This window comes from Parasteatoda tepidariorum, chromosome 8, assembly GCF_982258835.1.
Source record: "Parasteatoda tepidariorum strain Cologne lab strain chromosome 8, Ptep-v5.0, whole genome shotgun sequence".
In the NCBI taxonomy this organism is placed as follows: domain Eukaryota; kingdom Metazoa; phylum Arthropoda; class Arachnida; order Araneae; family Theridiidae; genus Parasteatoda; species Parasteatoda tepidariorum.
The window spans coordinates 98042438-98068297 of NC_141762.1; the positions used below are offsets into that span (position 1 = coordinate 98042438).

At 33.3% G+C, this 25860-nt stretch overlaps 2 long non-coding RNA genes across 2 annotated transcripts in view; both read left to right on the top strand.

Annotated features, from left to right (window-relative positions):
- LOC122272393 (uncharacterized) overlaps positions 1-15074 on the top strand; it is a 33532-nt gene extending 18458 nt beyond the window's left edge. The window contains exon 3 of the long non-coding RNA XR_011636809.2: positions 14684-15074. This is a non-coding gene — a long non-coding RNA (uncharacterized LOC122272393). The remainder of the gene's footprint in view (positions 1-14683) is intronic.
- Positions 15075-23744: 8670 nt separating this feature from the next.
- Positions 23745-25860, top strand: part of LOC107457508 (uncharacterized) — a 75719-nt gene continuing 73603 nt past the window's right edge. Inside the window, exon 1 of the long non-coding RNA XR_015435970.1 lies at positions 23745-23797. This is a non-coding gene — a long non-coding RNA (uncharacterized LOC107457508). The remainder of the gene's footprint in view (positions 23798-25860) is intronic.

The following is a 25860-nucleotide window of genomic DNA, read 5'->3' on the forward strand; positions in this document are numbered from 1 at the left end:
GCGATATTGGTCCTCGTTAAACTGTGCTACCGTAAAGTGCTCGACTTCGCGTGCAGGTCGTTGGGCTACCGAAGCGGGGGTGCCATCCCCTCTGCAGAGGATCAAAATTGTGATGGCAATGTCTTCGGATCATCCTCAGGGATGTTTCCCAGACAGTCGCCAATAGCCCATTGTGCAGCTCTAGTGCGACGTAAACGTACTATAACAATTATCAGCCTGCTTAGGAACCGAGGGTGAGTGGTGTCGGTCCTCGTTAAACTGTTCTACAGTAAAGAGATCGACTTCGCGAGCAGGTACTCGGGCTATCAAAGCAGGGATGCCATCCCCTGTGCAGAAGATCAAAATTGCGATAGCATATCTTCGGATAATCCTCAGTCGCCAGTAGCCCATTGTGCAGCTCTAGTGAGAGGTAAATAAAGTAACTGCCCACCAAAGCAAGCAATATCGGTTTTAAAGAAAGCTACCGTCTCTTCTGTAATCAGAACAGCTACCACCCATCTAGTATGTCTGTCGATCATCGTTGATCAGTATGAAAATTCTTTTGATGGGGGTAATGGGCCAACGATATCAAGATGAATATGGTCAAAGCGTTTAGACTTTATTGAAAAAGATAAAAATAGAGGGTTTAGTATGCCTTATGATTTTTGACATGGCATGCAGTATCTAGACCACATATTGCAATTTCTATTTAAGTTAGGCTTAATAAATCTATTACAAATCAATTTATTAATTGCGTTTGTACCGGGATGTGATAAGTTATGCATAGTATTAAATATTTGTGTACGCATTTGTTTTGGAGTAAGAGGTCTAACATTTTTATTCGAAATGTCAGAATATAAAATAGTCTTCGAATCGGGCATATTTACATTTTTAAAATCTAAAACTTGCGGAATATTAACTAAACGATTTAATTCTATATAATTTCCATGAGCTTGTGCTATTTTGCTATACTCTACAGGATTTGGTATGTTTATAGAAGCTATTTTTTATAACGCATCTGCTGTTATATTATCAGAACCATTTGATATCGCATATCTGTTGTAAACTGAGATAAAAAATCTAATTGAAGAGAACATTTATCTAACTTTTCCTTAAATGCATAGGTGGGTGGTTTGTGATCTGAGTGCAAAACGAAATTTTGAGCATTTAACTGAATCGTTTGATCGTCTGATTCGAACTCCCTATTCTAAGAGTTTTTCAATTTCGTATAACTTGTTGCGAAAAAAATGCACACAGCTGAAGAAATTCGTTTTCTGTTTAAAATAAAGATTTTCCTGTTGCGAAATCCGAGGCAACCACGTGCAATACTAAATTTGCATCGAGGTTAGGATGTTTAGGAAGCATAGTGTTTGCTAAAAGGGTTTTGCAATTTTGAAATTCTATCATGGACTGTTCTGACCAGTTAATCATATGATTATCATTGCACTCTTTGAGCCTTCCGAAAAATCATTTAAATAAATTTGGTTAAGAGCTGCGCGAGGTAGAAAACAAAAAATTTAGAAATCCGAAAAATCTTTCCTGTTTCGCAATTGTTTTTGGCTGTGGGCAATTTAAGATAGTGTCTACTTTATGAGGTTGTGATTTATTGCTATCTTTAGTTATTAAGTATCCAAAAATTTCCTTTCTAGCACACCAGACTTATTTAATATGTGTCACCTGAACTGTGGTGGCTTAGGGGACAGACCATTCGCCTCCCAATGGGGTGACTCGGGTTCGATCCCAGCAACAGCTGGTTAATACGAATTCCGCACGCGGCTCGCGTCGATCATAGTGCTGACGAAAAATATCCTCAGTGGTAGACGGATGATATTCCCCTTGCGGTCAGGCTAACTTTAAGAGGTTTTCGTGGTTTCCCTGTCCTTGTAACGCAAGTGCGGGCTAGTTCCATCAATAAGTCCACCACGAAGGCAAAATTTCTCCCAATACTGGATCCACTAGTTCCCTTGTCCTATGGATTGGATTCAAAATGACAAGGCTGAGGAGTGAAACATTAGTAGTCGTAAATCCAATAAATTGGGTCGGTTATTCAACGACAGTTATAAAATAAAAAATATGTGTCACCTGAATTTCTGCACCGTAGCAATTTTTTATTTGCAGTTACTTTGTAAGGCTGAATCATTGTTCAATAACTTAGTTCCGTATGTCAACATTTTTGAATTATTAGCTTTAAATAAATTTAACGGATCAATTTGCAAATTTCTAATCATTTTTGAGACGGGAAAGCAGCTCACGTCCAAACCTAGCAGCTACTTCACTTGCTATACTTTATTGTAAAACGCACAGTTCTCTCAAATCTTTTGTTCAATGTTTACTCTATTAAATCTTAAAATACCTTTTGATAGGTGAAGGTTGACAAGATTTGAAGATTTTTGACCTGCGTACGTGCTATGAAAAAGCTTACTTCGATGTATGGTACACATTGAAAAGTTGACTTTCCATTTGTGACTGTGTCCTCGTCCTCCTCTCGCTATTGCTTTTCAGTCTCATTTACACACAGCGTGATCCTGTACACACTAGGCTGCTAATAGGAACACCGAAGGAGACCACATACACCACCGTGAACTTAATACAGCTCTCACCCATAGGCGCTCAAAATCCAGTAAACTTAACACAGCTCTCCCGGTCTTTGACAAATACATTAACTAATAGTATTGAGTCCCGCTGAGACATCGCAGTGAACTGATCGTTAAGACACGGTTCCCAGCAGATCATCGAGGTCAAGCATCACTGACTGCTGTCAGTGTGTGGGTGGGTGACCACTTTGATTAGTCTGCGTAGGGACCGAGGGCGTGTGGTATGGGTCCTCGTTAAACTGTTCTACCATAAATTGCTTGACTTCGCTTGCAGGTCGTCGGGCTACCGAAGCGGATGTGCCATCCCCTATGCAGAGGATCAATATTGTCTTCGGATCATCCTCAGGAATTTTTCCCAGACCGTCGCCAATAGCCCACTGTGCAGCTCCAGTACGACGTAAATGAACTACAACAACAACAACCATTCATCGAAATGTATCCCTGATAGAATTTTGGGTGACGGAGTAGTATGACATAACTACCACTGCGATTATTAACTATCAATTCAAAAGTATATAAGACATAATAACTAGATTCAATCTTGAGGTACTTTTTGATAGATGAAGGTTAGCATTGTCGAATTCTACTCTCCCCACAATCTGTACTGTAGGCCTTGAGTGCAACTTTCAAGGGTCTGTGCCATTGTTCTATCATTCTATTACTTTGAGGATGGGAAGGTGAGGATCAAACTCTTTTGATGCCCAGGAAATGTGCTGGAGTTTTGAAGAGTCTACTCTCGAACTGGCGACCCACCCATCTAGTATGTCTGTCGATCATCGTTGATCAGTATGAAAACCCTTTAGATGGTGGTAATGGGCCAACGATATCAAGATGAATATGGTCAAAGCGTTTTGACTTTATTCGAAACGAAAAAAAATAGGGGACTTAGTATGCCTTGTGATTTTTGACATGGAATGCAGTGCCTAGACCACGTGTTGCAATCCCTGTTTAGGTTAGGCTAAATAAATCTATTACAAATTATTTTAGTCCCGCAGTGGACTGATCGTTAAGACACGGTTCCCAGCAGATCACCGAAGTCAAGCATCACTGGCTACGGCCAGTGTGCGGGTGAATGACCACTTGGATCAGTCTGCATAGGGACCGAGGGCGTGCGGTATTGGTCCTCGTTAAAATGTGCTACCGTAAAGTACTCGACTTCGCGCGCAGTCGTCGGGCTACCAAAGAGGGGGTGCCATCCCCTCCGCAGAGGATCAAAATTGTGATGGCATGTCTTCGGATCATCCTCCGGGATGCTCCGCCAATAGCCCATTGTGCAGCTCTAGTGCGACGTAAATTAAAAACAATAACAATAACAATAACAATAACAAATTATTTTATTAATTGCTTTTGCATACCGGGGTGTGATAAGTTATGAATAGGATCAAATATTTGTGTACACAATTGTTTTGGAATAAAAGGTCGAACATTTTTAGTAGAGCTGTCAAAATATAAAAAAAAAGTGTCCGTATCGGCCATATTTACATTTTTAAAATTTAAACCTTTTGAAATATTGATTAAACGATTTAATTCTTTATAATTTTCCTGGCCTTCTGCAATTTTTCCATAATCTACAGGATTTGGTATGTTTATAGAAGCTATTTTTGATAACGCATCTGCTGTTATATTATCAGAACCATTTGATATCGCATATCTGTTGTAAACTGAGATAAAAAATCTAATTGACGTGCTTGCCGAGGGGAAAATTTATCTAATATTTGCTTAAATGCATAAGTGGGTGGTTTGTGATCTGCGAATAAAACAAAATTTCGAGCATTTAACTGAGTTGTTTGATTACAACTCTCTATCGTAAGCGCTATAGCGTTTTTCAGTTTCGTATAACTTGTTAAAAAAAATGAAAACAGTTTAAGAAATTCGTTTTCTGTTTAAAATAAAGATTTTCCTGTTGCGAAATCCGAGGCATCCGCATGGCAATTCCAAATTTGCATCGAGGTTTGCTTACGAAACATAGAGTTTGCTAAAAGGGTTTTGAAATTCGCTCATGGACTGTTCTGAGCAGTTAATCATATGATTGTCATTGCACTCTTTGAACCTTCCAAAATAATATTTAAATAAATTTGGTTAAGAGCTGCGCGAGGTAGAAAACAAAAAATTTAGAAACCCGAAAAATTGTTTTTGGCTGTGGACAATTTAAGATAGTGTCTACTTTATCAGGTTGTAGTTTATTGCTATTCTTAGTTATTAATTGTCCAAAATATGAAATTTTTGACACTCTAAACGGACATTTTGATACGTTCACTTTTAAACAATATTCGTTTAATTTTTGAAATACGACTCGAACATACGTTTTGTGCTGTCAAGGTGCGTAGCGTTTTTAAAAAGTGCTTAAAGGTGATTTTTGTCATTGAGTGTTTTTAAAGAGTGCTTACTTTTCCCTTTTCGGAAATGAGATTTTTTTTCTTTACCATGTCGATTTTCGCAACGTATTTTTTACTTTGTTCTATTCAACGTTTTCACAATTCAATCAACCACAATCTATTGTGGCTTACTGTCGGTTCATAGCGCATGAAAGCGCCAATCATTTTACATGTTTGATGAAATATTTGGGAGTCCGCTTGTGCATCGACTGAGCTGGGTTACGTGACATTTTTGCACTCTCTTGTGCAACTCTTCTGCATTTTGCAAGATTTTCTCCATTTCAGACATCATTTTCCACCCTCTGAAATTGAACCGAAAAATCTCTCGATCATTTTATAATGGCTAATCTAATCAAGAACAGTGTTCTTTGTCAGAAACTAGTTATTTTATCATAATCATGTAAAGTCTTTTAACATTATTTTGCATTTTGTTAATGTATATAGAGCTTAAAAATATTTTTTGAGTGCTTTAAAAGTACTTGAATGGTGTTTATTTGTTGTTGGGTGATTTGGCTACTCACCCTGGCTGTTTCTCTGATTCACTTAAAAATAAGGATATCACCGAGGTTAACATAGCAAAGAGGCAAATTTCCAAAAAGGCAAATCTACTACATTTTACGTTGTTTAATGAACCGCCGAAAAGTTTGCTCTGTTCCTCTGAGAACGAAATTCATAAAAGGAAACTCAAAAATTGTGTGTTCAATTTCCTCTAGTCCCCAACTGGCTGAATATTTCTTCAGCTTTAAGGAGTAGAGACGACCCTAGTGACTTCGAGGACCGGCCAATACCCTGCTCTAGCATAAACTGAAATTCTTGTTTTGCAACATCCTATATTTTTGGACTTAATCGTCTAGGTTTGCTGTATGTAGGCGGACCAGTTGCAGCGATGTAATGTACAGTATTATGATACGCCTGCTTAATTTCTGGTGTTAATTTTGTTAATTCCGGAAAATTTAATATGCGTCACCTGAACCGTGGTGACTTAGGGGACAGAGCACACGCATTCCAATGGGGTGACCCGGGTTCGATCCCAGCAACAGCTGGTTGATACAAATTCCGCACGCGGTTCGCATCGATTATAGTGCTGATGCAAAATATCCTCAGTGGTAGACGGATGATATTCCCCTTGCGGTCAGGCTAACTATGAGAGGTTTTCGTGGTTTCCCTGTCCTTGTAACGCAAATGCGGGTCATCAATAAGACCGCCACGAAGGCAAAATTTCTCCCAATACTGGATCCACTATTTCCCTTGTCCTATGGATTGGATTCAAAATGACAAGAACGCGGAGTTGAACATTAGTAGCAGTAAACCCAATAAATTGGGTCGGCTGTTCAACGACGGTTATAAAATAAAAAATGTATGTCACCTGAATTTCTGCACCGTAGCAATTTTTTATTTGCAGTTTCTTCGTAAGGCTGAATTAATGTTCAATAACTTAGTTTCGTAGGTCAACATTTTTGAATTATTAGCTTTAAATAATTGTAATGGATCAAGGTGTAAATTTCTAATTTTCGGGACGATCAAGCAGCTCACGTCCGAACCTGAATCCACTAAAAAATTTTAATTCGACTTTTTATCAAATACAAGTAAGCGACACGAAAGTCATTTGGCATTTAGATCATTTGTCGCCTTTACAGCGACAGCCGTTTTTAGTTCTCCTGGCTATTGTTGTAAGAACACGATGAACAAAATTTTCTAGCTTTTTGACCAAATTTCGAATGATAAAAACAGAATTTAGACTTTTTTTTTTCCTTTCCCTAGACCTGGATCTAACTCTATGAAAATTATTATGTCGTGTTCGAGATCAATTTTGCGATCTTTCACGTGAAAATCTTTCAAATTGCTGGTTAAGTACTGTTATTTGCTGACGTTGACAGATCTTCTCTTGGATTTGCTGAGAGTGCGGGATCTAACTTCGGCTATTTTATCAGCTAACTGAGCTAACTTTTCCTGTTTATCTAATCTAACGGAAGGATTTGTTTGTATTTCTGAGGGTAAGCCTTGCAGCCGTAAGGTTTTCATATAATGTTCATTTAAAGATGTACAATGCACAAAAAATGGACCACCCTGAATAACCTTTGATCGTATGATAGGATTTTCACATTCTTGGACTCAATCTTCATGGTTCGATCAGGTGACCTCAGTAAGGGAGAGTGGGGTCAATTGTAACATTTTTTACTTAACTATTTTTAACTAACAAAAAATCCAATATATTACTAGTATTAATTGACAGACGAGTAAAGTAGACTGTCCTCTACTAGAAAAAAAAATAAATACCTTATTTTAAACGTTATTATATTAGTTTTTGACAATTTTTGACAGTCGCGCACTTGTTACAATTGTCCCCACTTACGGGGTCAATTGTAACAGTTCATAAATTCAACTAAAACATAGTTAATTATACATATTATCATAGTTGTGATATATTTTTTATTGATCAAAATAGTAGTGATATTTTAGGAGTAAAAATAATAATGAGCAGAGACCTAAAGGGCTTAATTTTTAACTTTAAGGGGTTAAAAATTTTAATTTATGCTGTGAAAGGTGAGAAATAAAATAATGCAACATGCAAGATAATATAAATGATATAGAAAACTATTCGTCGTGGTTCTTAAAGAGTTAAGTAATGGTTTGTAAACATAAGAAATGAGACCTAAGGGTTTAAACAATTGCTACATAAGAAATTAAATAGGGATTTTTTGTTTTTAAATTAGTCACGTGTGAGAGATTGAGCAAATGAAAATATAAGAGGTTTAATAGTTATTTTTTAGTTTCAAACAAATGAGGCTTAAGGGGTTAAAAGTGTAATACATGAGGAGTTAAATATTGATGTTTAGGGTTAGAACAATGATTTTTAAGGGTGTAAACAGGTCGATATGTGAAGGTTTAAATAGTGATTTTTAAGGTTTAAAAATGAGACCTGAAGGGTTAAAAAAGTGAAAAATGAGGATTTAATTAGTGATTTTGTCAAAAAATGTGATTTAAGATGTTTAAAAAGTAATTTTTTAGGAGTTACATTTACGTTTGTTAGAATGATTGAAAATGACACTTAAGGCGTTCAAAAATAATTTAAACAAAGTATTTTTATTTCTCATATACATTTCTGCATATAATTGTGACAATAATAACAGCTTTTATTCAAGTGTAAAGCTATGATACATTGGAAAAGATCTAAAGCTTTACTTTAAATAAGGAAATAAATTAAATTGAATCAAATATCTAATTATCATTAACAGAAACAAACATATAAAATTCATAACAAAAATGAATATTTTTCTAAGCAACAAAAAGTTCAAAACTAGCTGCTAGTCCAATGAAATAAAAAAATTTAATTTTTTTTTTAAATACCAAAAATTTAAGTGGTAACTTATTTTCCATCACTAAATAACGATAATTCTTTCTATCGAATAATTAAATCGATATTTAGATTACTCGCAATTGTCACAACAATATCTCTTTTTGCCATTGCTGCACTTGGCATGCGCCCATCCACTGCATTTCATACACTGGACCCATTCTTCTCCAGCTCGACTGTTATCATATGAATCCCAGCAAACTGTACAGAAAACTTCCTCTTCATCTTCTTGAACTGTTTCTTCGCTTTGTTTTCCGTTATTTTTCTTATGTACGGCCACTGTTTTAGGGACTTTTTTTCCTCCGGATTTATTTTGAACTGTAGATGCACCCTGTTTTTTGGTGTATTTTCTTTTTGGTTTTTCGGTGACGTTTTTAGGTTCTGCATCTAACTGCATATCAGTCAAAATGGTGTTTTTGCCCCTTTTTCTCCCACGATTTGACTTCTCTAAGGGTTTAACTTTTGCTAATGGTCGAATAGATTGAAGATTAAAATACGCTAATGCAGAATGTAAATTTGATTCATTGGCACTTGTACTTGGCACAGGATCTAAAACTTGAAGTGTATTTGAAGCTGTTTCAGAAGAATTGTCTAAACAAATAGCTTCCGGAATCTCTAATGCCGGTTCATTTAACCGAAGCTTGAGGAGGAGAAGTTTGTGTAAAATCAGGAACCGGAATATCTAATGATTGACCACCTGAACTAGATTGAGGAACATCTGTTACAGAAGACGGAGCAAAATCTGAATCTTGAAAAATATTTCTGTTAAAAGGCCAAATGCCAGTTTTTTTTTGAAGCCTGATGTGATATTGCTAGGTGTAAGAGCTAAGGGCAAAGCAGTTCGCGTTATCTCAGGAATGTTATATATAGTCATTCAAATTTCTGGGTGATTTTTGATCCATGAATCCATTGCCACATTCACATAGCGTTTTAGTGGGCCGTAAACGCTGACATCTAATGGCTGAAGACGATGAGAACAGTGCGGTGGGAAAGATAGTAAAATTATTCCATTATCTTGACAGAATTTAATGCTTGGTATATAAAGGTGGCTGTCATGGTTATCAAGAAGTAACAGAACAACATTGACTTTACTCGGCTTTACATGTTTGGCGAAATGATGTAAAAATTGCAAGAATTCAGCTGCTTGCATCCAGCCAGACCCATTAGCAGCACCGATACACCCAGGAGGTCCATCTCGAATAAAATGATCGTAAAACTTTTGTCTCGGAAATATAAGAAATGGAGGAATTGAATTTCCAGTCGCGTTAACAGCAACACAACACGTCACAAGAGTTCCGCGTTCAGATGAAGTGATTGCACCTACTTGCTTTTTACCCTTTTTAGCAGCTATCTTTGTAGGCACTTGCACTGTTGTAATGCCCATCTCATCAACATTGTAGACATTTTGGGGCTCAATTTCATATCTGACGTACACATCAGATAAATTATTAAAAAACGAATTGACATTGTTTCGATTAAAATTCATAGCTCTCGCAAGACTAGTTGGCTCAGGTTTACGTAAAGAAAGGTTAGGACATCTTTTTAAAAACCCTCTCAACCAATCAATTCCTGCCATTTCAAATTCAGACCAGTTGTCAGGAAATTTTAATTGATACGTGACCGCACACTGATATGCCAATTTTCTTACGTCTTTTGTGGTAAGTCCATAATACAAATCTGCAGCGTCCAAAACATATTTACACAAAATTAATTCTTGTGCAGTGTCGAACACTTTGCTATGAGGTTTATATCCGCTTGCAGGTTTTTCATTGTTCTTCATGCTTTTGACAAATCTGCTTAAAGTCACATGGCAAATTTGGTATTTTTTTGCAGATGCTCTAATAGACAAGCCCAATTCTGTGACTTCTTTTGCAGCAGTTTCCATAGTCGCTTGATCTATACCCCGTGTACTTGTTCTAACACGAATTCGCGGCATCCTGTGAAGCATTAAAAACTAATTATTATTGACATCTGTGAATATGAAACGATTCAAAATTTCTATATAAAATTTCAATACATTTTAAAAACCTTTAAAAAAAAATTTCCCCTCCCCCAAGTCTCACTTGCTTAACCATTTAACTTGCAATCACCATTTAACCCTGCACGTATCACTTTTTTAACCCATCCCATATAATATTTTAATCCTTTAAGTCTCATTTTCTTACCCTAAGCAAATCACTATTTAAACTCACGAAATCTCTAGGTATCACTTGTTTTAGTTTTTAAATTCCAATTTTGAAAATACCATTTTATTTAATTTTAAACATAATACAGTAAAACCTGTTTTTGGGCTATGGATAGAGACCGCATAAAAGAAATCGTACATAAAAATATTCGAAATTTTATAAATTCTTGCATATAATAACAACTTTGTACGATATACAACCTAAAACTTTTTTTATGCGGTGGATAGGGACCGCATAAAAAAAGTCGGACTCCGAAAATACATCAATGATTTATGAAACAGATGTAAGAATGCTGTCAAATTAAATAATTAAATTATACCTAAAGAAATTGTAAAAATATTTAATTCTTCATTGTACATATACATGTAGAAGTTTTCAAATTATACATTAAATAGTTTGCTGCTACTCGTCGTAATCCAAAACGCGCATCTTCTTGGAATGAATTGGTTGAAAATCACTTTCTTCGCTTGAAGATAGGATTTCAATTTATTTGTTTTTTGGTACCATAATAAAGTCAGTGATCAGTTTTTGAGACGACAGTCAACTTTTCAATTGCTTGTAAACGTCACGATAGTGAGACATGCATTATCTCAGCTCTTTTTGGAATTTTAAGCGTTTTTCTGCATTGGTATCAATTTTAAGAAAATGAGTTTTCAATTTTTTCCAAATCTGGAACTCTGCATATATTTTATCTGCTGTAATAAATTCCGATTCTTCCTGTCCATTTAAGGGAGTACTTATGATTAAAAAATAAAATAAAAATCATAAAAACTACATATAAATAGAAACAAAAGTAAATAATTTATTTACCGTTAATCTCACTATAAAATGAATCCTTATTCACATGTATCGTGTATAAAACTCCGAATACGAAGATTCTATAGTATTTGAGATAGGCGCAGACGAGAATTTACAAAATAAAAATAACGGTTTAATTTTAAAATACTAAGTATATTAACACAGCAGACGATTTTTTACTGATTTACTTTAACTTGTTCGCAGAATAAATTTTAAGCAGAAGAGAAAATGGAGTTGACGATAATAAATGAACTAATGAAAGTAAATAAACAGAGCAGTCCAGATACATCGTTGTCAAGGAGACCACGTAATCAGAGTTCGTCCACAACATGTATGTGCACATTGATAGGAAACATTAAACTGGTGCTAACGCCGCTAATATTCATATACCGCATAAAAATAAATCGCACAAAACCAATGGCACAAAAATAAAATCGCATAAAAAAGGACCGCACAAAAACAGGTTTCACTGTTTTTATACATTAAAAAATAAGTTATTTTTATTCTTTATTTAAAAAGTAAACAATCATGAAGGTGAACTTGCTGCTGAATATTATGTTTTAAATGACATAATTTATTCATTTATTTATTATTATCATTTATTTATTTATTATTATTATGATCATTTATTTATTTATTATTATTATGATCATTTATTTATTTATTATTATTATGATCATTTATTTATTTATTATTATTTTACATAATTTATTTATAATATTATGTAAAAAAACACAAAATTTTCAGTCAGCTTTATCTTAAACCACAGCGAAATTATGAATTTTATTTTCAGCTGTTACATTCGTCCCTTTACTTATTGTTACAATTGTCTCCAAGACGCCATTTCAGCTTCATTTGTTAAAAACAATGCTAGTTAATTAACAAAACCAATCTTTTTTTCTTTTGAAATGTTAATTAAGGTGTCCACTTACATATTCGGTTAATAATTTTTATTTGCTTAGACGAAATTACTTTGTTTTAATATCATATTCTAATACCAAAAAAAAGTACTTACGTAGCGTGAAAATATTTTTTGTCGTGTAACTCTTTCAAAAGTACATAAAAATGGTTGCCAGCAAGGGTGTACATGTAGATTTATTAAATACACCTTGTGCACCACCTAGGAAACATATCTAGAACCCGACACTCGAAATTTTTGCTCTGTTACAATCGTACCCTGTTACAATTGACCCCACTCTCCCCTATATAGTAAGTGCAGAATGGTATATAATGGTAATAGTAAAATGGTATACAGTAAGTGCTATATTTTTAATTACGAAATCAGATACAAAATCGTACTTTCTATGAATAAACATACCATGTTTACGACGGATTCAGATTTTTGATCTCCAAAATATAGAGGATATCCGCAATCTGGGTAATAATAGGATGTTTATCACAGGGTTGCCTTTTCTTCAAAACCTTTAGTCATGAGCCGCGATGGCGTTACAATGAAATGAACTGGTTTAGAATAACAGCCACGGCTGGGCGATACGAATTCCGCCTCCGGCTTGCATCGACCACAGTTCTGGCGGATCTTAGGTTAGAATCCCCTTGCGTCAGGCTAACCATAAGAGGTTCTCGAGATCTACCTCTTCATGTAACTCAAATGCTGGTTAGTTCCATCAAAAAGTTCTCCACGAAGGCAAATTTCTAGGAGTAACCTTGTCTTCTGGATTAGAATCAAAATTACAAGGCTACGGAATTTAACATTAGTAGTCGTAAACTTAAAATTGGGTCGGCTGTTCAACGACGGTTATGAAATAAAATAAAACTTTTTTCTTGCCAAGCTTGTGGGATTAAAAATGTTGGTGAGAAACTGGTTAAAACTGGCGATTGGAGAGCACATCAAAGGAATAAGTAAATAAATTAAGTAACGAAATATTTTTTTGATTAAGTGCTTAAAAGTAGATGTAACTTTTAATGTACAAATGTAACTTTTAAATTACTAATTTTCATTATTCATATCATACATAATTTTCATTAAATACTCATTGCAGTGTTTAAAATAATTTGATGTTTAATTAGCAGTAAATATATTTCATTATTTTATGCCCATTTTATTTTTTCTATATTTATTTAAATAAAAGTAAGTTTAAAATTTATTACATGTGTAGTTATCTACTTGTAAATAAAGAATAAACACTTGTTCTACCAGGAATAATTTATATTTAAAAACGTTTTCTCATCTAAATTAATCTACTTTTCATTCGGCAAGTTGGTTCTCTGTCTTTGCCATTCATTATTGTTTTGAGATTCATTTGAAAAGAATAATAACTGAATAAACTTATTTATTCAGTAATTAGCTTGCAATGAATAAATAAATTTTTTTATTATTAGACTAATAAGAATTTTAGTTGCAGTACTATTGTTAAGTAATATTAAAAATTATAAATAACACCTTAAAAATGTTAAATAATATTAAAAATATTTAGTCGGAGTTTTGATCGTAAAATGAGAAAAAAATTTAAAAAATAAAAATAATTATTAAAATAAAAAAAGTCCAATATTTAATTTACACTTTGCTAAACAAAACTTGATTAACCATGAATTAAGCATGATAAAATTCCTCAATGTTTCGCCTAGGCCCGCTAAGTTCATAAGTCCCTGAGTGTCGTAATATGTTGAAGAGTTTTAAATACCATGTGAAATCGGACTATTATTTAAGCGATATGGATTTACGTAGCTTGATTTGAGCATGTCTAAATGTGATCCGCACTCAATTTCGAAGCCGGAGACTCGTTATAACACCACATCAAAAAGTCGGAATTAAAACGCAACACTTTCTGGAAAAAAAAATTAGTTGCCAAAATAAATTAGAAATTGTAATGGATTTTACAATTAAATTGGTTAACTGATAAAAAAAATAATTACTTAAATGTAATGATTTGAGTATGAAAAACAGAATGAAATAAAATTGTCAATAAAAAGGTTATAAAAGCAAAAGAAAAACGTTGTGGTTTTTCGATTAAATTGTCACTCATTGAGCGTGTAAAGTGATAAATTAAATTCAATGAATGTGTGTAATAATACGTCTGGAGATGGAGCCGAATTTTTCCCAACTCCGGAGGAGGTTGTAACATACCCCGTGGTTTAAATAAACATCAAAACGCTTATGATAAACAGAGGTGGGAAAATGATCAAGATATCCTTTTTTCTTTCTCTCTCTCTCGTCCGTGTTTTTTTCTAGTTTTGTATCTTGCCGTTATTTATTCCATTTTTCAATAGCAGCTCTTCGTTTTATAATTCAAATCACTTTTGTTTCTTCTGATACCCGTCTGGAAAGTCTCGAAAATGGGTGCTTGTTTTTGAGCTCTTAAAACATGTATACTGTTATTTCTTGTTTGAATATTTTTTGAACTACGGTTTTACTAAAGCAACTATTTTTTCTTATAGGAAAAAGTTATGATGTTAAATGTTACAGGTAAGATTATAATTCTTATGTTTTATCAATTTTGAAATATTCACGTGTTTTGTCCAAACATTGAAATTATTTAATACCTACTAGTGCTGCTAAGACCATGAATTTTGATTTACAAAAAAAAGCACACAAAAAATAATACATGGACGACTATAAATAATTTTTGATTTAATGATTGGATCGTCACGTTCTAGGATTTAGTCTGAATGGTTCGATGGTTCGCGCAAATGATGTTTTAAATTACGAAATTAGACACGAAAACATAACTTTCTCTGAATTAACATATTTTTTTCTTTGCGGATTCGAATAGGAGGTAGCCGCAATCTGAGAAATAAGGTTCCAGTAGTTTGGGCAGGATACAGGTCCTGAATTTGGACTCTTTAATGATAATTTTGCTTTTGCGTATTTCAAATCTTGAACTATTTAAGCGAATTTGATTATTTTTCATACAATTATAAGCTTCGTTTATCCAGAAATTATTGCAAGCAAAATAAAACTTTTAGTAAATATATTTTTTATTATTATTTTATTTAACAATAGTAAAAAAATGAATTCTAAGGTATACAATTTTTGCATCGTTTTGAATAATGTTAATACTTTAAATGGTGAAATGCAACATTTGAGCGATATCGACCGAATAGTTCCTGAGATATCAATATTTAAATATAAAAACCTTTTTCAAACTATACGATTTACGTATTTTTAAAAATATTGCTTTTTCAAACTTCAATTTCTTATGAACTATTCAACCTAGATCCCCAAATTTATACCTTACAATTCAAGACGTTTTTGACTAAAATTAAATAAAATAATAAATATATAATAAATATTTATTAAAAATTTCGGTATGGAATTATCGTTAGCTAAACCAATTTTATAATTTTGTACAGAATTTTTTTTAATTCTCTTTAAAAGCTCTTGAGAGAAAAATTACGATTAATAATGAACAACCTTCATACTAGTCTATAACTAGCATACTAGTCTGTTTTGACTAGTCTATAACTTAAAACTTTCCAAAATCAACTGAGCATGCTCAAAATTGACCTGAATTTAATAAAATCATAACTTAAAACGAAAATAACTTAACGTGACTGAAAAAGAGGCGGGATTGATTATGATGTCAGATTAAACTTCCTGGGTAAGCGGTTTTAGCGGAACCAAAACTTGCCATAGGTTTAAAACGCTGACTATGGTTAAAATGTTGTTGTTTACAAAGATGTTTTATTGTAATATTGTTTTTGTTGTTGATAATACTGTGTTACCTTTTCGATATACTGCAAACAAAGAAAGATGCTTGGTTTGAGAATCGATACTTTTTATTCAAAAATAACAATTTTGTTATGTCATTTTGGAATTCATTTTGTCATAAGTAAACTGGGTAATACATAAAATATATATATATACTTACATAAGAACTTTTTTGTAATTCTTTCATGTGAAAGTTTGATCCCAAATAGGAAATGGAAATATTTAAGATTTAGAATTTTAAGTACTGACAGGATAGCTTGGTTGTTAGGATGTTGGGCCCATGTCAGAGTGATCGTGAATTCGATGACCGCAGGCTAAAGTTTCCCCGTGTAGTAAATGGTGACTAGTGCACGTTAAATCCGTCGGGTCACAAAGTCTTCTATGATCCCAAAAGAAATCGTATCTCTGAGGGTACTGGATTGGAGATTAATCGTTCTCTAGTCCAGGTAAAAATTACGATCTGTGGATGAATAATTAGATATATGAATGGGTCGGCCCTGTAAATGGGCTGTGACGTGTGTGTGACTGAATTCGTAGTTTTGACCACCGTAGTTTTTGACGTAGTTTTTGATGGCACCGCTGACGCACAAGAAACGCACTTCTGCCTTAAATTTGCTTAGTTTCAAAATGCAGGCTTGCTGGTATTGGCTAGTGGCATTAGAAACAACAACAGAATTTTAAGTTTTTTTACTGCAGATGCAAATAATTATTAACCCTTTAAATATTTTTGCTTATCTTTTTTTTTTTTAATTTTTGAAACATTTCTAACTAAAAAAAACTGCAAAATATAAATACTTATTCTGTTATAATAACTTTTCTCATGTGTAATTTTGAATTAGTTCAGGGTAATAAGCTGAACACGAAAGTTGTTTTAAATTATGTGCTATTATTAGCTAAAATATCGTAGCAAAATACATTTGCAAAATGAAATTCGTACAAATATTTTTTAAAAATGAAATTGAAGCAATTTTTTTTTAAATAAAATTCATCCAAATGAAATAAATACTAGCAATTTTTTTGTGCGTGTTTATATCATAGGTAGTTTAAAGAATTTATAGTGGGACGTAAAAAAAGTACTACTAAGTCTTGAAGAATTATAATAAAGTATGATTTTTAAATTTTCCTTCTTTAAAGTTTGAATATTGTTAAAATTGCAAATTTTGCTTTCAAATTTGCTTTTTTATAGACGAGGATTGCATTAAAATTGTTTTTTAAAAATTTCAAAAATGAAAGAAACAAATTTGAAAATGATTTTTGAAAGATTTTTTTCCGGTTGCATTGTTTTTAATGCTTACATGACTGTTACTAATATTGTTTAAACAGCATTTAAACCGCACGTTTATTATAAATCAATTCAAATAAGATAATGTTATGAATGAAGAATTGACATTTGATAGAAAAGAATTCATTTACCACCCATCTAGTAAGTTTGTCGATCATCGTTAAGCAGTGTGAAAATCCTTTAGATGGTGGTAATGGGCCAACGATATCAAAATGAATATGGTCAAAGCGTTCGGACTTTATTGGAAAAGAAAAATAGGAAGTTTAGTATGCCTTGTGATTTTTGACATGGCATGCAGTGTCTAGACCGCATATTGCAATCTCCGTTTAAGTTAGGCTAAATAAATCTATTGCAAATCAATTTATTAATTGCTTTTGCACCGGGGTGTGATAAGTTATGAATAGTATCAAATATTTGTGTACGCAATTGCTTTGGAGTAAGAGGTCTAACATTTTTAGTAGAAATGTCACAATATAAAAAAAAAGTGTTCGTATCAGCCATATTAACATTTTTAAAATCTAAATCTTGTTAAATATTGACAAAACAATTTAATTCTTTATCATTTTCCTGAGCTTCTGCTATTTTGCTATAATCTACAGGATTTGGCATGTTTTTAGGAGCTATTTTTGATAACGCATATGCTGTTATATTATCAGAACCATTTGGGTGTCGAATATCTGTTCTAATTGATAAAAAATCTAATTGACGAGCTTGCCGAGGTGAAAATTTATCTAACATTTGCTTAAATGCATAGGTGAGTGGTTTGTGATCTGTGAACTAAACATAATTTCGAATATTTAACTGAATTGTTTGATTACAACTCCCTATCGTAAGAGCTATAGCGTTTTTCAGTTTTATATAAATTGTTGCGAAAAAAAATGCTAACCGTTGAAGTTCGTTTCTGTTTGAAGAAATCTTTTCCAGTAGCAAGAGGCATCCACATGCAATTCTAAATTTGCATCGAGCTTAGGAGTGTTTACTAAGACGGTTTTGCAATCCTGGCAAATTTATCCTTTGAGCCTCTCAAAAAACCGTTTAAAAACCGTTTAATAAAGGTAGCAATGCAGAAAACTAAAAAAATTTAGAAATCCGTAAAATCTTCCCTATTCCGTAATTGTTTTTGACTGCAGGTAATTTAAAATAGTGTCCACTTTATCAGGTTGTGGTTTAGTGCCATCCTTAGTTATTAAGTAGCCAAATAATGAAATTTCTGGCACACCAAACAGACATTTTGATACGTTCACCGTTAAACCATATTCGGTTAATTTTTGAAATACGGCTCGAACATGCATTTTGTGCTGTCAAGGTGCGTAGAGTTTTAAAAAAGTGCTTAAAGTTGCTTATTTTTGATTTTCGTTTATTAAAAGCTCTTAAAGGTGCTTTTTTCATTGGGTGTTTTTAAAGAGTGCTTAATTTTCCCTTTTCAAACATGCGATTTTTTTTCCTAACCATGTCGATTTTCGCCGCGTATGTTACAAAACCGTATTTTCACTTTGTTCTATTCAACATTTTAACATTTCATTCAGCCACAACCTATTTCGGCTTACCGTCAGTCGTTGTTACTGTTCATTTACGTCGCACTAGAGCTGCTCAAAGGGCTATTGGTGACGGTCTGGGAAACATCCCTGAGGATGATCCGAAGACATGTCATCACAATTTTGATCCTTTGAGGAGGGGATGGCACCCCAGTTTCGGTAGCCCGATGACCTGCTCGCGAAGTCGAGCACTTTACGGTAGAACAGTTTAACGAGGACCGATATCGCACACCCTCGGTCCATACGCAGACGGACTCAAGTGGTCACCCACCCGCACACTGTCAGCAGCCAGTGATGCATACTTGCATATACCGCATGTGCATATAATGAGCTAGATTAGGGGATATTATTGCACTCTCATGTAACTCTGCTACATTTTGCAAGATATTCTCGATTTCAGTCTTCATTTTTCCCCACTGAAATCGAACCGAAAAATGTCTCGATCATTTTATAATGGCTAATATGATCAAGAAAAGTGTTCTTTGTCAAAAACTAGTTATTATATCTTGATCATGTAAAGTCTTTGAAAGTTATTGTGAATTTCTTAGTGTATAGAGTGCTAAAAAAACTTTTTGAGTGCTTGATAAGTACTTACAAGAAGCTTATTTTTTGTTGAGAGATTTGGCTGCCCACCCTGGCTGTTCATCTGATTCACTAAAAAATAAGGATATCACCGAGGTTAACATAGCGATAAGGCAAATCTCCGAAAAGGCAAATCTCCGAAAAGGCAAATCTAATAAATTTTGCATTTATTAATGAACCTCTGAAAAGTTTGTTCTGCTACTTACAGACCGAAATTCAAAAAAAGAAAACTCAAAAAGCCTAAAGAAGCGTACACACAACAGTTTTTTGTATGTCGTCCGGGTGTACTGGAATTTGAAAATAAGCACGGACAATATCAATCTTTGAAAAAATATTTGTTATGAAACGCGTGGGGGAAATCTTGTAGGAGGGGAATAGGGTACAGCACCTGTGTTGTCCCCCCGTGTTTAATTTCCTCTAGCCCCCAACTGGTTGAGGACCAGATCTTCAGGAATGGAGACGACCCTAGTGAGATCGAGGGCCGGCGAATACCCTGCTCTAGTATAAACTAAAATTCTTGTTTTGCAACATCCTATAGTTTTGGACTTAATCGTCTAGGTTTGCTGTATGTAGGCGGACCAGTTGCATCGATGTAATGCACAGTATTATGATACGCCTGCTTAATTTTTAATGTTAATTTAGTCAATTCCGAAAAATTTGATATGCGTCACCTGAGCCCTGGTGGCTTAGGGAATAGAGCACTCGGACCCGGTTTCGATCCCAGCAAAAACTGGGGGATTCGAATTCGCGGCTTGCATCGACCATAGTGCTGACATAGAATATCCTCAGTGGTAGACGGATGATAGAGTCCCCTTGTCATCAGACTCACCGTAGCAGGTTTTCGTGGTTTTCTTATCCATGTAACGCAAATGCGGGTTAGTTCCATCAATAAGTCCGCCACGAAGGCCAAATTTCTGCTAATACTTGATCCAGGAGTTCCCTTGTCTTCTGGATTGGGTTCAAAATGACAAGGCTACGGAGTTGAACATTAGAAGTCGTAAACCCATAAAATTGGGTCGGCTGTTCAACGACGGTTATAAAATTAAAAAAACATGCGTCACCTGAAATTAATTTTATTTAAAAAGTATCAATTTCGGTAGTTATGCCAAATAAAGAAAAGTGACATCAATTAATTTACGCCATTTTAAGTCAACCAACAGCTCAAAGTGCTCTGAAAATAATTGGAATAGCCAAATAGCAATTAAAAATTTCTCTTTAAAGTCTCTTCGTAATGCTAAATTAATGTTCAATAACTTAGTTCCGTAAGTCAACATTTTTGAATTATTATTCAAATTAAAATATAGAGGGTAGCCCCAATCTGGGTATTATGATCCCAATAGTTTTGTTAGGAGAACACTCCAAAGTTTGAACCCCTTAATGTTCATTTTACTTTTAGCGTATTTCGCTATATCTCGGAAACTTTTTAAGCTAACTGAATTTTTTTTAAATACAATTAAGAAATTCGTTTCCGGAGATATAACGAAATCCGCAACTATTAAAATTGACATTAATTGGTCCAAATATTGGAACGTTCTCCTGATCAAACTATGGACCTCCTATATTTCGGGGATCAGAAATTCATTTCCGTCGAAAAAAAAGCATGTTTATTCAGGGAAATTACGTATTTGTGTCCGATTTCGTAACTTAAAATATCGCCTGTACTTATTAATTGGCATGTTTGAGTTCACCCCATCGAACCATGAAGATTGAGTCCTAGAACGTGAAGATGGGCGCTGATCGATTATTGAATCAAAAATTCATCATTGTGGTCCTTTTTTTAAAACTATATTTGCCAGCGTTTGCTTGCATTTGTGACGATGTGACGGTTTGTCATCCCCTAACTGCAATGCAGAAGGAAGTTTGAGAATTTGTCTATTTTCAGAATCAATAAATTCCGCAATAAGACTTCCTTTAGGAGTATTATATTTATTAGCTGCTGGAAGATGAAACAAAATACCTGAAACTGCCGATTAAATTCTCTGGGTCGATAGTCGCTATAATACTGCTATATTTCGTCCGGTTGTTCGTAATTTCTGATAAATCAAAATTCCTGAATAAACCAAGGTTTGATATTATTCTTCCATATTGGTGGTAGTTGAACAGCTACTGTGCAAATAGAGTATAAGTGCAAGTAAAGATTTAGTAAGATTCTGCTCAATTTCGTTTGTCAAGTTCAATTTAAAGTCATAAAAAAATTAAACAAATTAAACTAATTAATGTACTAACGTAATTTTGACATGCATTTTAAGTTTAATATTAAATTTATACAGAAATTAATACTAACAGCGAAAAACTGAATTGCTAAAGGGAACAAATTGCGTAATTAACCCAAACGAATGACCCCAAAAGCCAACTGGAATCGTCGCCACGTAGTATACAATCCAATAATTCCCGTAGCATAATCCAGTAATTTTCCCAAGAAGATAGCTTTTAGCGTGCTTAGACGAACGCGGTCACCACTAAAGAGAATATAGAAGGTTAAATTTTCTGAGAACAATTTTTTCGAAAGATTAGTATAACTTCACCAAAGGAATACACATTTTTCACAAATTGAAGCATTTTGCGTTCGTTATGCGACGAAGCTAGCAAAAAGGCAAGTGCCAGTTCTTAACTTCCCTTAGACTGAAGATGTTTATCACGGGGTTACCTTTTCCTCAAAACCTTTACTTATGAGCAGCAAAGGCTCAGAGGATAGAGCGCTCTCCTTCCAATAAGGTGAACCGGGTTCGAATCCCAGCCACGGCTGGGCGATACGAATTTCGCATCCGGCTTGCACCGGCCACAGGGCTGATGGATCATGGGTTAGAGTCCCCTTGCCGTCTGGCTAACAATAGAAGGTTTACGTGGTTTTTCTCTCCAGGTTTTCATTAATCCAGGAGTTTCTTTGTCTTCTGGATTTGGTTCGAAATTACAAGGCTACGGAGTTGAACATTCGTAGTCGTAAACCCAAAATTGGGTCAACTGTTCAACGATGGTTATGAAATAAAACAAAACTTTTTTCTCGCCAAGCTTGTGGGAGTAAAAATATTGATGAGAAACTGGTGATTGGCGAGCACATCAAAGGAATAAGTAAATAAATTACGAAACAAAATATTCTTCTGATTAAGAGCATAAAAGTAGATGATGTAACTTTTAAATAATAAATTTTCATTATTCATATCATATATAATTTTCATTAAATACTCATTGCAGTGTTTAAAATAATTTGATGTTTTATTAGCAGTAAATATATTTCTTCAGCAATAAATATATTTCATTATTTTATACCCATTTAATTTCATAAATATTTATTTAAATACAAGCAATTTTAAAATGTATTGAATGTGTAGTTATCTACTTGTAAATAAGGAATAAAGACTTATTCTACCAAGAACAATTTGTATTTAAAAACGTTTTCTCATTGAAGTTAATTTAATTTTCAATAGACTAGTTGGTTCTCTGTCCTTGCCATTCTTTAATGTTTTGAGTTTGATTTGGAAAAAATAAATAAATGGTGAGTTAACTTATTTATTCAGTAATTAGTTTGCAATGAATAAATTAAAAACTTTTTTATTAGTAGTACTATTAAGAATTTTAGTTGCAGTAGTATTGTTAAATATTAAAAATCACTTATACATTAGTTACAGTTTTGATCGTTAAATGAGAAAACAATTTTAAAAAAAAATGAAATAATAATTGGAATAAATGAAATCTTATGTTTAATTTATACTTCGTTAAACGAAATCTAATTTTTATTAACCCTGATACAATGCCCCAATGTTTTGCCCAGGGCCGCTAAGACACTATATTAAAAATATTTTAATACTATATTAAAAATATTTAAAAATATTTTATTAAAATATTTGATTTTAATAAGCTTTAAATACCATGTGAAAAAGATCTATAAATTTTTTAAACGATATAGATTAAGGTAACGTGATTTCAGCTAGCCAAAATGTTAGAATTAAAACTTAACCATGTAGAAATGGCTGAAAAAAACTAGCTACCAAAATAAATTTTAAATTTTAATGGATTTTACGATGGAATTGGTACACTGAAAAAAGCAATTACTTAAGTGTGACATTTTGAGTATGAAAAACCGAATGAAAAGTTTTTTTTTTCAATGAACAGGTTATAAAAGCAAAAGAATAACGATGTGGCTTTTCTATTAAACTGTCACACATTGAACGTGTAAAGTGATAAATTTTGAGTATGTTTGTTATAACATCTTAATCAAAATATCGGAATATGAGAAACACATAAGGGGTTTCGTCTGGAGATGGAACCCAATTTTTCCCAATCTCGGAGGGAGTCGTAACATACCCTGCATTTTTAATTCTAATACTTAGACTGCTGTTTTTATTATTTATTTTGTTTATTATTGTTTTTTTTTCATTAACTATTTTTCTTATAGGAAAGAGTTATGTTAAATGAAGAGTATAAGGTATCACAACAAAATACAGGTAAGATTATAATTCTTATCTCTTATCAATTTTGAAATCTTTACGTGTTTTAGCCAAAAATTTAGATTTTTTAATGCCTGCTGCTTTTTTAATATCTGTTTCATTTGCTGGATTTTCTTTTTCAAAACTGCAACACAAATGAAAAACTACAGCTGCTATAAACATGAATTTTGACAGTATACACAAAATATATATAAATGGGCCACAATAAATAACTTTTGATTTAATGATCGGATCTTCACGTTCTATGACTCCATCTGAATGGTTCGAGGGGGTGATATCATATATGCTAATTAATTTGCGCAAACGATATTTTAAGTTACGAAATCAGACACAAAAACATACTTTCTCTGAATAAACATTTCTTTTTTTTTTTTTTTTTTTTTTTGGCGGATTCGAATAGAAGGTAGCCGCAATTTGAGAAATAAGGTTCCAGTAGTTAGGAGAGGAGAGAGGTCCTGAATTTGGACCTCTTAATGCTACTTTTACTTTTTGCGTATTTCATGTCTTGAGAACTTTCTAAGCAAATTGAATTATTTTTCATACAATTAATAGCTTCGAGTATTCGGAAATAATTTCATAGCAAAATAAAACTTTTAGTAAATATTTTTTTATCTTTTATTATTTTTTTAGTAATAGTAAAAAAAAAAATTTAATCTGAGTTACGCAATTGTTGCATCATTTTAAATAATGTAATTTTAAATAGTGAAATACAAATTTTGAAAGAAATCGACTGAATAGTTTACTGAGAACTTAATTTTTAAACATAAGCCTCTTTCAAACAATACGACTTACGCATTTACTATTAAAAATACTATTTTTTCAAAATTCAGTTTCTCTGGATCTATTCAACTGATTTCCCCAAATTTTGTATTTTGCCATTCTAAATTGCATTATTTAAAACGATGCTAAAAATGTATACCTTACAATTTAAAAAATTCTCTACTATTATTAAATAAAAAAAATTAAATTTTAATGTATAATTATTAAAAGTTTTGGCAAGGAATTATCTTTAGATAAACCAATTTTATAATTTTGTTCAGAATTTTTTTAATTTTCGTTAAAAGTTCTTGAGATATAGTGGAATACGCAAAGAGGTAAAAATAATATTAAGAATGAGCAACCTGCATAGGTAGGGTAATCGAGTAATGTAGATTATTTTGTCTATGACTTATATAAAACTTACGAAAATCAATTGAGCATGTTCAAAATTGACATGAATTTATTAAAATCTTAACTTAAAATTAGCTTAGAACGAAAATCACTTCACGTGACTCAAAAAGAGGCGGGATTGATTACGACGTCAGAATTCACTTTCTGGATAAGAAGATTCAGCCGAACCAGAGCTTGTCTTACGGTAAAGTGATGTTGTTTACAAAGGTATTTTTTTCTAAACTTATTTTTGATGAAACTGTGTTAACTTTTTGATATAATGCAGGCAGAGGAAGATATTTGGTTTAAAAATAGATTTTTTTCTTCAAAAATTACTATTTCGCCATGTCATTTTATATTATAAGTAAACTGAGTAATACATAATCTATAATAAGAAATATATATACATACATAAAAACTTTTTTTAAATTCTTTCACCTGAAAGTTTGATCCCAAATAGGAAATGGAAATATTTAAGATATAGAATTTTAAGTAGGGTCAGGTAAGTCTGGTTAAGAGGGCGTTGGGCCCATGTCCAAGAGGTCGTTGGTTAAATCACCCCCAGCCAAACACTTCCCATAGAGCAAATGGTGACTGGTTCACGTTATATCTGTCTGGTCACAAAGTCTTCTATTTTCAAAGATCAAATCATACCTCTGGGGGTACTGATCCAGGAGTTTCCCTTTTTCTGGATTGGTTCAAAATGACAAGGTTACGGAATTGAACATTGGTAGTCGTAAATCCAACAAATAGGGTCGGCTGTTCAACGACGGTTACAAAATACAAAAAATGAATTGGAAATTGATCGTTCAGGTCAAAATTACGATCTATGGATGAATAAATGGATAGATGAATGGGTCTGCCCGGTAAATGGGCTATGACGTGTGTGTGACTGAATTCGTATTTTTGGC